Source organism: Eumetopias jubatus, unplaced genomic scaffold (genome assembly GCF_037043125.1).
Source record: "Eumetopias jubatus isolate StellerSeaLion01/CBP00866 unplaced genomic scaffold, mEumJub1_p1.0 scaffold_10, whole genome shotgun sequence".
Lineage (NCBI taxonomy): Eukaryota > Metazoa > Chordata > Mammalia > Carnivora > Otariidae > Eumetopias > Eumetopias jubatus.
Window position 1 is genome coordinate 15,740,140 of NW_028274816.1, and position 11,894 is coordinate 15,752,033.

An 11,894-nucleotide genomic window follows, 5' to 3' on the forward strand; every position below is an offset into this window, starting at 1 on the left:
AAGCCGACTCTCCACTGAGCAGAGAGTGTGATGCCTGGGGTCACGACCTGAGCTGAAAGCAGACGCTTAACCAGCTGAGCCATCCAGGCGCCCCTCATTTACTATCTAATTATGTAACTAATGAGCTTAAAAGAAATGATTACTTAAGTTGTGTTCAGTCTCCACACTTTTAAGAAAAAATAAGTTCATTCAGAGTCATCAGTAGAACACACAAAGCTAGCTAGTGTGATCATGGGCTGAAACAAAAGTAGTTAAATTTTCCTGTTTTAGTGCTCAATTGCTAATTGCTATTTGCTGTTTGCTATTGCTAATTGCTCTTGCTAGACCTAAAATAGTATATTCAGTTCTGGTTGTAAGGCTTAAAAATATGGACAAATTGGAATTTTTTCAGTGATGAGTCAAGATGGTGAAGAGAAAATTGGGGGATGATAGAAGGAACTGAGTGTATTTCACATGGAGGAGACATTCCAAAGAGAAGATGACTGCCCAACATAAATACGGAAGGAGTGATTAGAGATCCTGTGAGTGGCTTCATGCAATAGAAAGGCAGTCTGGTTGGAAGAAATTTGTCTGTAGTGGTTAGAACTATCCAAGAAAACCTTGCTATAGAAAATTTTAGTGAGTGACAAAACAAATGGGAGCAAGCATACTGTGATGCTGAGGAAAGGGTTGGTCAGGAATTGAATCTCATTTATCTTTGCATCCAGGGCTTGCTATTCACTGGATGGCCAGGAAATGTGTAAATTCAAACCAATTATTTTTTGCCTCAACTGGCCCTCGTGTCTGACCCCAGTAGCAGTTCATCCCACAAATTTCAGAGATGACCAAAGAGAGGCTCATCCCCAAATTTTGCTAATGGACTCAGGTTCTTTAGCATTTCACCTTCCTTTTCTCTAGATGTGCAGTGTTTCTCACGTTCCATGATTATATTACATTATTATGATTTTCACCATATCTGCACAAAGTCTATTTATTTTCCTTTAAACTGACTTTTAGTGTAAATAAATGTATCCTTAAAGGACACTTTACTACACAGGAGAAATTAACAAGTGTTAATAGAGTGCTAAAGACATGTTAACATGGAACAGAGACTTCTTTATTAATGTAATTAGAAGGAATGGGAAAAGAAATAACTTTCTCAGCAATTCAATGACATTTGGTTCCAATATCTGTCTACCATTTAAAATAAATTTTTTAAAATTTTTTTAAAGATTTTATTTATTTATTCATGAGAGACATAGAGAGAGAGAGAGAGGCAGAGGGAGAAGCAGGCTCCCAAGGAGCAGGGAGCCCGATGCGGGACTCGATCCCAGGACCCTGGGATCATGACCTGAGCCAAAGGCAGACGCTTAACCATCTGAGCCACCCAGGCGCCCTTATTTAAAATAATTTTGAGTATTACCCACACTTTCAGTGATATGGTCAATGTCTAGGGTCTTAGGTTTTTGATACCAATTGAGCTGAAATCTTCGGATTTAGGATCTAGTGCACAAAATTTTTTGCTCTGATGTATATTCTGTCGTTTTTCCCTTTTATATCAAACTTCTCTAGTATTATCCTCTACCTATATTGGGCATCCATTTGCTTCATGCTCTCTATTGCAATATAGGCATACCTCAGAGATAATACAGGTTTGGTTCCGGACCACTACAGTTAAGCAAATATGGTGATAAAGCGAGTGAGATGAATTTTTTTGTTTCCCAGTACATATAAAATTTATGTTCACACTCTACTGTGCAATAACATTAAGTGTCTAGAAAAACAATGTACATGACCTTACTTAAAAAAAAATACTCCTTTCCAAAGAGCTGACAAGATGACGGAAGTGGAGCCGAAGAAGAAGCACACCTTCTACAAGTTCACTTACCATGGTGTGGACCTTGAACAGCTGCTGGACATGTCCTATGAGCAGTTGATACAGCTGTCTGGTGCCCGGCAGCGGCAGAGGCTGAACCTGAGTTTGCAGAGGAAACAGCACTCACTGCTAAAGCACCTGCATAAAGCCAAGAAGGAGGCTTCCCTGATGGAGAAGCCCAAGGTGGCAAAAATACACCTGCAAGACATGATCATCCAGCCTGGTGGTTGGGGGCAGCATGGTGGGCAGCATTGTGGGTGTCTACAAGGGAAAGACCTTCAACCAGGGCGAGTTCTCCATCACCTATAAGCCTATGGAGCATGACAGGCCCCGCATGGGGCCACTCACTCCTCCCACTTCATTCCTCTCAAGTAACCTGTTCAGCCAATAAAGGCACAGCCTTCTCTAAAGATAAAAATACTTTATTGATAAAAAGTGCTAACCATTATCAGAGCTTTCAGCATGTCCTAATCTTTTTGTTGATGGAAGGTCTTGCCTCCATGTTGATGGCTGCTGACTGATCAGGGTGGTGGTTGATGAAGTTTGGGGTGGCTGAAGCAATTTCTTTAAAAAGACAACAGTGGAATTCATCCCATTGATCAACTCTTCCTTTCATGAATGATTTCTCTGTAGCATGTGATGCTGTTTGGTAGCATTTTATCCACAGTAGAACTTGTTTCAAAATTGGAGTTAGTCCTCTCAAACCCTGCCACTGCTTTATCAACTAAGTTTATGGAATATTCTAGATCCATTGTTGTCATTTCAACAGTCTTCAGAGCATCTTCACCAGGAGTAGATTCCATCTCAACAAACAAACAAACAAACCAAAAAAACACACACACTTTTTTGCTCATCCATGAGGAACAACTTCTCATCCTTTAAAGTTTTATCATGAGATTACAGCAATTCAGTCCCATCTTCAGGCTCCACTTCTAATCCTGGTTCTCTTACTATTTCCACCATAACTGTATTCAGAACACATACAAAATTTATCAACTAAATTTGCCATTTTATAAGGCATGGTTTTTGGTGCCCCCAAACAATTATAATAGTAACATCAGAGATCACTGGCCACAGATTACTGTAACAAATATAATAATGAAAAAGTTTGAGATACTGTGAGAATTACCAAAATGTGACACAGAGACATAAAGTGAGTAAATGCTATTGAAAAAATGATGCTGTTAGACTTGTTCAATGCAGGGTTGCCACAAACCTTTAATTTGTAAAAAACACAATATGTATGAAATGCAATGAAGCAAAATGCAATAAAAGGAGATATGCTTACATATGATTTGAACTGATGACTCTTTTTTTTTTTCCTTGAGTATTTCTATTATGAAATCCTCTGAACTCTTAATTTATCTGTGTGGCAGCTTTTATTTCCCAGGGTCCCCAACATTTCATTCCTCTTGAGCCATAATATTGATGACAAATCCTAAGATTCTATTTTTAATACTTATCTGCTTTCTCTAGATAAACTCTGACTAGTTACCAGTAATAAAAAGGTTTGGTAAGAATGGTATTAAAGGGAATCTGTTTTAATACATCCAGGAACAGAAACATCATTGAAAATGTAAATTCCATTCCTATGTGAGCCTTATTTTTGGAGTCATGTGCTGTATGTGAGAAAAAGCAGAATGATTAATGGCAGGGTCTTGCATGCAGAGGGGGATCAATTCTTTGCACTGAGCATCCTAGTGATAAATGCTAAATCTGACATGTGTCTGTGATTTTATCCCATTATCGTTGGCATTCTGTAACTTCCAGAAGCTGTGTGATATTCCATAAAGAACATAGGCCTTTGAATATGACAAATCTGAGTATGACTCTAAATTCCCTGCTAATTAACTATGAGGCTCTGGGCTAGTCATTGAATCATTCCAAGCTTTATTTGCTTTCTCAGAATATTGAAATAAAAATGTCTTCATGCATGATCATGTGGCATCTCAACATTTGTGCCTTTGAAATGAACCTGGTATAATACTTGTGGGGGTTACATAGTAGGTCTACATCCCTGCATGTCTCAGAGTGGTACACAAAAAGACTAACATAAAGGATCTTGGAAGGATATTGTCAAATAGTAAAGGACTCACTCTGTAGGAAGAAGAAAGAAAGGAATCTCAGAAAATTAACTCTACTTGAAAAGTGAAGTTGCTTTTCATCAACTCGAAATGTGAAAATACACTAGACATATCATCAGGGCTGTTGTAGGAATACCATTATCTAAATAACCAGTGTAAACTTTATTACAGAAATCATATCCTCCAAACAGAGAACCATATTATTTTTTTCCTCTTTTTATTACTAAAGTTTTCATTTCTTGATGTTATTTAGCAATATCTAATTCTTAAGAAAACAAGTAAAAAAGGAGATAGAATATGAATTATATTCAGCCTTTTAAAATGTGCATGCATGAGCTCACAACACACACACACACACACACACACACACACACACACACACACACAACCTGCAAGAATGCTTCTTGATATTCTATGATGGTTAAGAAAAATGAATGTGTTTGGGAAGTACTGTTCAGTAGTTTAGAAAGAGGGATTTAAGATGGGTTTAAACAAGGTGATAAAGACCTTTCAGCCCTTTTACCTCTTGTTTTATATAGTTTCATTTTTTTAATAATCATTTTTTTTGCCTCAACAGTATACCCTAGGTAGATATCTACATGTTTGACATAAAGAAACAATGTCATTTTTCTGTTCTAAAAAATTCCCAGTATAATAATAAGTGCAAATAACTTCTCACCTACTACAAATATCTGTGTCAAAAGGAAGGAGGATTGCATAGACTGGATCTGTTTCCTGCTCCTCAGACCTCCATATCTGGATGTCTTTTTTCATAGTGTAAGCTATAAATTGAATGGCATAATTTGATGATGGACATAGAATTGTATATTAGTTTTTATTTTGACAAAATCATTAAACATCACATAGGTTGAAAAATGAATCACGAGGCCCTAAGCCTGCCTTAGAAGATTGCACTTCATAAACTGAATTGCTCACATGGGCAACATTTTGGTGGAAGTTATAGATTTTCTAGCATATCTCTGATAGATAGGACTAATATAACTTCAATAAAAAGTCTGGATATGTCAGTATAAAATTTTCCCTACCATTGAAAGATGTAAGATACTCCAACTAATAAATCGGACGACAACCTATTCCTTAAGGTATACTAACATACATATTGGGTTACAACAAGCAACAAAATCATCGAGGTAATAAACCACAGCCACAGAGGGGTCATTGGAGAAGGTTTCTTTCCATTGCAAGAGCCCAGCATGATGTCGGTAGGTATGAAATCACCCCCAGAATGTTAATTTCCAATAAGTGACTCAGCTATATGTGCAATGATTTAGAACTACATGTAAATGATACCTGAATGCCATATATGCCACTTATATTTATGACACTTCATATGAATTATATCCTATAAACTAGTGGTGATGTGCAAATCCATCAGGGACCTTCAACTGTGAAACGTATCAGTAATGCATCTTGAGTTAAATGTAACAGTTTATCCATGATATATGAGCTTGATACCTAGATATCTGGTTAGATGGTAGTGGTGGTATTGGGTGGATATGTCCAGTTTAATCAGATTAGATCTGAGATGCTAGGTGAACTAAAAAACCCAACTCTAAAGGAGGTCTAACTTACTCATTTCCCCAAAATTTTGTGATTGCATGAGACTATATATTATTTAATTTTTCAGGTTTTGATACTTGAAAATTGAAGATGATAATGAAGCTCTTAAGAAGGCTAAGGGGGTTAAGTTCTGAAGCAAGAAGTATAATTCTTGGTAGATAAGAGATGTTAGTTTCCTTGTCTCACCCATGCAAGTCACTTTTCTTCTTTATGGCATATACTACTTTGGATAGTATGTTTTATTTGTGATACAGTATTTTCTATTTCTTCTTTTTCTGGGTCATAAATCACCCCCTTCTCTCTTTGTATTAGTCAAGGTTCTCTAGGGAAACAGAATCAATAGGGTGTGTATATATATTTAGGGGGATTTGTGCTAAGGAACTGGCTCACACAATTATAGAGGCTGGTAAATCCAGAATCTGCAACTCAAGTCCAAAGGTCCTCTGCTGGCTGAATTCCCTCTTGCTTGTGGGAGGTCAGTCTTTGTTTAATTTAGGCTTTCAGCTGATTAGATGAGGCCCATGATATTATGGAGAGCAATCTGCTTTACTCAAAGTTCTTCAATTTAAATGTTAGTGTCGTCAGAAAATATCTCACAGAAACATTCAGAATGTTTTACCAAATCTGGTGCTGTGTTCCAGCCAAGTTGACATATAAATGTAACTGTCACACCGGTCATTCAGAAACATATTATCGTGTCTCATCCAAACATCATTCTTCTTTGCCCAGAATCCTATGCTTTGCAACTGAGATTTAACCTTACTAGCTTTTGTCAACTGATGATAGTGGGTTATAAAATAGGTATTTTGGGAAAAAAATTAAAATTTGTATAAAATACATTTAATAGGAAGGAAGTTTTATTTTTAATCTTTGTAGGTACTAGTCAGGAACTTTGATTTTCGGAGGTATAAATTTACATCACATCAAATATATTAAAAAGCTTTAATATGTCAGTTTTTATAAGTTGGAAGACTTTTTATAGTTGACTTTTCTAATAATTTGGCCATGAGTAACTTAGTTTAAAATTGAGTATCCTTTTTCAGCAAACGTTAGTGCCCACTTAACGTCTATTGCAAAGTCAGAAACTTAACCTACAACATGTTTTCAATATGATGGGTATTTTTTGATGGCTAATTTAACAATGTATTTATTTAGAAATTAATGAGTTTTCTTAATGCTATCTTTTTAGACATTTAAATATTCATATTTGTGATTTTTCATTTTTCATGTTACTTAACCTCTTTTGCTTAGTGTCTCTATTTGAAAATTGAGGATATTAGTAAATGTCTCTTAGGGAGGCCATGGGTGTTAATCTTGGGAAAAAATAGGACAGTACTTTGAACCTAAAAATGCATTTTTATTTCTTCAAAATAGGATATTTTCTCCTTGCAGAAACTCCTTTATTTTTTCTTGTTTTCTGTCATTTTCTTTCAGATTCAAAATATCTTTCTAGGTCTTAAATGCTTATGGGTGGCAGGTATGGTGATGGTCATGATCAGTGGAAAAATTCAACTGTTTTTCTCTGAATTTGAAGAAATCATCTATCATGTCCTCTGTTATCTCCCCTAACCGTAGTCCCTGAATGAATAAAAGTCTCCACCCATCCAGAAATTGAGACTAGGGATATTGTTATCTTTATGACTAATTCCTACTTTAATTCTAAAGATAGGCATCAAACAAGTTAATTATTATCAATGGTTTGGACTATAATCTGTAGAGAATTTAAATTTTTCCATATGAGGCAGAATCACAGTAATCACCCTCGGATCCCAACAATGATCTTAGAAAGCAACCAAGATTAAAGATTAGACTCAAATGACTCTGATTTTTTTCTCGACAGCTGTGATAGGTATTTGCCTCTCAAACTTGCCTGCCACCTGTCCTAGAAAAACACACCTATTTAGAAAATATTCCAACCCCCAAAACTAACTTTCTAGACTTAATTTTGGTGAAAGACCATAGTTTGGGCTTATATTACTGCCAATATTATTCCACCTGGTAACAACAACAACAACAAAAAATCACTTAACAAAGTAACTCTATTATTCATCGCTTCTATTGCTCTGACTCATAGTTTAATATCACTCACAACACTTTTAAATTCAATTTAACAAACTGAACTCATGTTGGATGTTGTAGGAATCAAAAGGTATTCAAGAGTTAGGGTTATCCTCAAGTTATCACAAAAAAGAGTTGAAGAGATTGAGATTTCGGTGTTCCCTGGAATTTTAAATTTTAAGGGATGTGAGGAAATGAAACCACAACAAAAAACAATGTGCATAAATCTGTATTACATTTTACATGTAAACATGGTCTCAACACTTAATGGAAATACAATGAGAGAAGTGAGATTGGTTTCCATCTGTGGTAGATAGAATATTATCCCTCCAAAGATATCCATGTCATCATCCCCAGAACCTGTGAGTATATTACCTTGCATAGCAAAAGAAACTTTGCTCTTTGAAGATATGATTAAATCAAGGATCTTGAGGTGGGAAGATTATCGATGATTGTTCTGGTTGGCCTAATGTGATTGCAGAGGGCTTTCTAAGAGGGTCAGAGTCAGAGAGATGGTTGAGGATGCTATACTGCTGGCTATGAACAGGGAGGAAAAGGATAAAAGCCAAGGGATTCAGACCAACTCTAGACTATACAAAGGCAAGGAAATGATTCTCCCTTAGAGCTTCCAGAAGGAAATCTGTCCCATTAACACCTTGATTTTAGCCCAGTTAGACTTCTGACCTACAGAATCTTCAGATAATAAATTGATGTTGTTCTAAGCCAGTAAGTTTATGTTAACTTATTGTAGCAGCAAGAGGAAACAAGTACATCAATCAAGAAAAACTTCAGAGAACCAGGTGTAGGGAAGGAAAAATTTTACTCTACACTTCAAGATTCTTCTGGCTGGCCTAAGAATTACTTTCACAGTAGATAATATTAACAGAAAAACAAACTTAATTTTCTACATACGGGAAAACAACATAAACATGAGATTCCAAAGACAGACCAGCAAAAGAAAGTATGTATGTCATCTTGAACTAAGGAGAAGGGCATAGGGGTCTGAGACTTAAGAGAGAAAAAAAGAAATTCACAGGAAGATGAAAAAGAGTAAGTTTTGATAAACAAATGTTTGCTGGCCCATACAGAAACATTAGGACATAGAGAAGAATTTTAACAGAATCTGCTAAATTCTTCCTTGTCTACCATACATAGTTCATGTTGTAATGTAGTTATCTATGGTGATAGCTGTCTTTCTGGAGCAATTCCTCTATCTAAATTCTTTGAGATGGTTAGGGGGAAGGTCAGGTTCTTCCTGAGTCTTTTGAGCCTTATTATTTTTAGCTTGAAATAGTCTGCATGCAAAGTGGTACATCTTGCAACAACTAGTTCTGAACCCCAACACTGGCATTTTGGGTAAGTTTTTTGTAGGTAGAATGGAGGGAACAGCCTACCACAAGCGCTGGAGAGATACATAATTACTGCTATCAAAGGGGGATATGTTTAATAAATTCCAAACAGTACACTGTGTAAGATGGTGGAGACTGAGGGGAATTTGTAGGATAAAGTCTGTCTGGTGTTCAGCATTTTTCATTTCCATTTATTCAGTGGAAAGCCAGTGAACACTGGGATGTATACACTCATCCACTCATATCTACACACACACACTCACACACAGAAACATATGCAAATTGTTGCATAATCTATATAATGTCTTAGTGAGTGAGTAGTCATTGATCTTCTTTGCTATCATTTTGCCATTCACCAGTTGTGGTTATTTTTGTATCGTTGTTATTGTTTCTGTTATTTAGTAAATGAGCCTTTTTAGGCAATACTAATGATAGGTGCCTGAAAATGGTGAACCAAATTCTAACAATTGCCTTCAATATCCTGGGGCCATATGGGAAGGAAACAGGCAAAAGTCAAAATATTTTATGTGTATAACATTGTTAAGGTTTTTTTCCTGCCTTATGTTCCTCAAGAATAGAACGATGCTACCAAGTACTCTCTCAGATGCTTATTTTAGACATTAAAAGATACAATGTACTCATATCACATAGGGGGAAAATAAGCAGAAAAAGAACAAGGGAAAGAAATAAAAAACTAATATTTATTAAATGTATATTAATGCTATGACTTATACTGTGTTTATTTCTCAATAAAAACATTTTTGATAAAATTTGGTTTTCTATTTCCCTAGTAAAATTTCTATTCTGAAGCCCTGAAGAAATGACAGAGTTGTTCATCAGGGAAATGTTGATGTCGTTTACAAATAGATGTTTAGTTTTATGGCTGAAACTTCGTCCGAGTAAGCAAAAGAAAAAATCAATTTTAAACAAAAAGTTGCAGACTTTTTCTGTGAAAGGAGTTGATTCTGGGTCACTATAACTTTCTTATCCCAACCATATGTCGATTTAGAGAAAAAAAATCTTTAAAATAAACTGAAATTATTTTCCATTGACAAAACTAAAATGATACATTTTTAAGTATGAATTCATAATTCTGTTGCAAACAACAGCAAAGATAAACATTCCAAATTACTGGGGTTCTGAACAATTCACCTCATGGTTGAGTTAGCATTCTAAACTTTCCAAAAGAATGACTGACAAATTTTACCCAGGCTAGTGGAAATGTTTGCTTTTCATTTCATATAGGGATTAAAAAGGAGCTGAGAATTAGCTAAAATGACCTAAAATAGAGTGAATTAAGAAAAGACAACTTTGAATCTGCCTAAACATAAAATGTGACATGAGAGCAGGGGGAGTTCTAATTCTATTAAACACAGTGTCTTCAGTGGGAAAATTGAACTGGTCAAGACTCGTCAGATAGTATTAAGTGAAAGAAGATGGCTAATGACATGTCACAGAGATGGATGTTTGGCCCACCTCTGCCCACCTATGGGCATGACTCCCCATCACAAAGGACAGATGTGTAAATCAAAAAAATTGGAAAGAATAGTCAACTGCCAAGAGGAAGCGTTGAGAAGCAAGTTCCTTTAAAATGGCGATGCATTGCCACTCTGTGAGATTGGCAGTTTATAGCAAAAACTTTATAAAACAAAGGAGTCTAATACCCTGTTTGCTTAAATGATTGTATTACAATGCTCCATGATGAAAATTGATTATATATTGACCTGTACTTTGTATTCAGCTACTACAGTTAATGCAATTTGCATATGGAAATACTAGGTATTAACATATACGTCCTAGTTAGTCATTAACTGTTAAAAAGCTATTATCAAATGACTAATATTAGCTTCCACTATTGCTTTTTATTTTATTGTATCATTATATCCTATTTTTTTAATCATTACATCCTTGTGATAACTTTTAAGGGTGCCAACAGTACTGCTTCAGATGTGAAGACTGATTTTCAGGGAGCATGTCACTTGCTGATGTTAATGCTACTAAAATAATAGAGTTGAGATTCCAATGTCAGTTTATCTTATCTTGGAGTTGAGGGTTTTTAACAATTGTATATGAATACATACACACAACCAGCCTATCCTGTATGTGTATGTATGCATGCGTGTATATGTATATCTATCTACCTGTCTATACATACATTGTTGGTTCAGATTGTTCTTATATATCTCTTAGAATTGCCCCTCACTAGAGCCATTTGAGGAAGTGATAGGCACTATTCTTCAGGTGAGAATAGAATGGCCTTGGATGAGGAGAGCACTCAGGTAGCAGGGAGAGGCAGAGAGAATGAAAAATCACTAAGGTTTATTTCTACTATGAGAAGGTAAAAAGAACCAAGGTTGCAATTTAGAGCCCCATGTATCTTTCAAAGCATTCTAAAAGGCACATTAAGCCAAAGTGAGAAATTGATAAGGTATCTTACTGAAGTAGTCAGAATTTCCAGATTGAGGAAAATAAGCTACTAAACCTATCTTCAGTCCTTTGGATATGCCAAAATCTCATCCTTAGCCATTGACACAAGCCATTCTTTTTAAATGCAAGACGGTTTTCCTAAATGTGGTAGTAATTTTTTTTTCATGTAAGTGCTGTATAAGTGTGCTTAGGTTTATGAATATATATCAAGATACCTATCTGTGCAATATAGATGCATAAATTTTCTCTAATGTAGCAACTTTCTCCTGAATGGAGTAATGAGACAAAAAGACATTGAAACTCTGCAAGTGATAGCTTTGGGTTCAAATCCTAATTCTTAATGAGTATTACCATTTTCATTATGAAAATGAAAAGAGTATCACCTACCACTCAGGGTTCTTGTAGAAAAATAAAGCATTAAAATTTACATAAAGTCTGACAATAACAGGTCTTATTAGGGCTTCAAAATTCCTTTGTTTTCTCCTCATCTCTGGTCTTGTTCAGATCATATGGGGATTTCAGGTTATATGTAGAAAGATA

At 35.6% G+C, this 11,894-nt stretch overlaps 1 pseudogene; it reads left to right on the plus strand.

Moving 5' to 3' along the window:
- The first annotated feature begins 654 nt into the window (after positions 1-654).
- LOC114199004 (small ribosomal subunit protein uS19-like) lies at positions 655-2,230 on the plus strand (annotated as a pseudogene).
- The last annotated feature ends 9,664 nt before the right edge of the window (positions 2,231-11,894 follow it).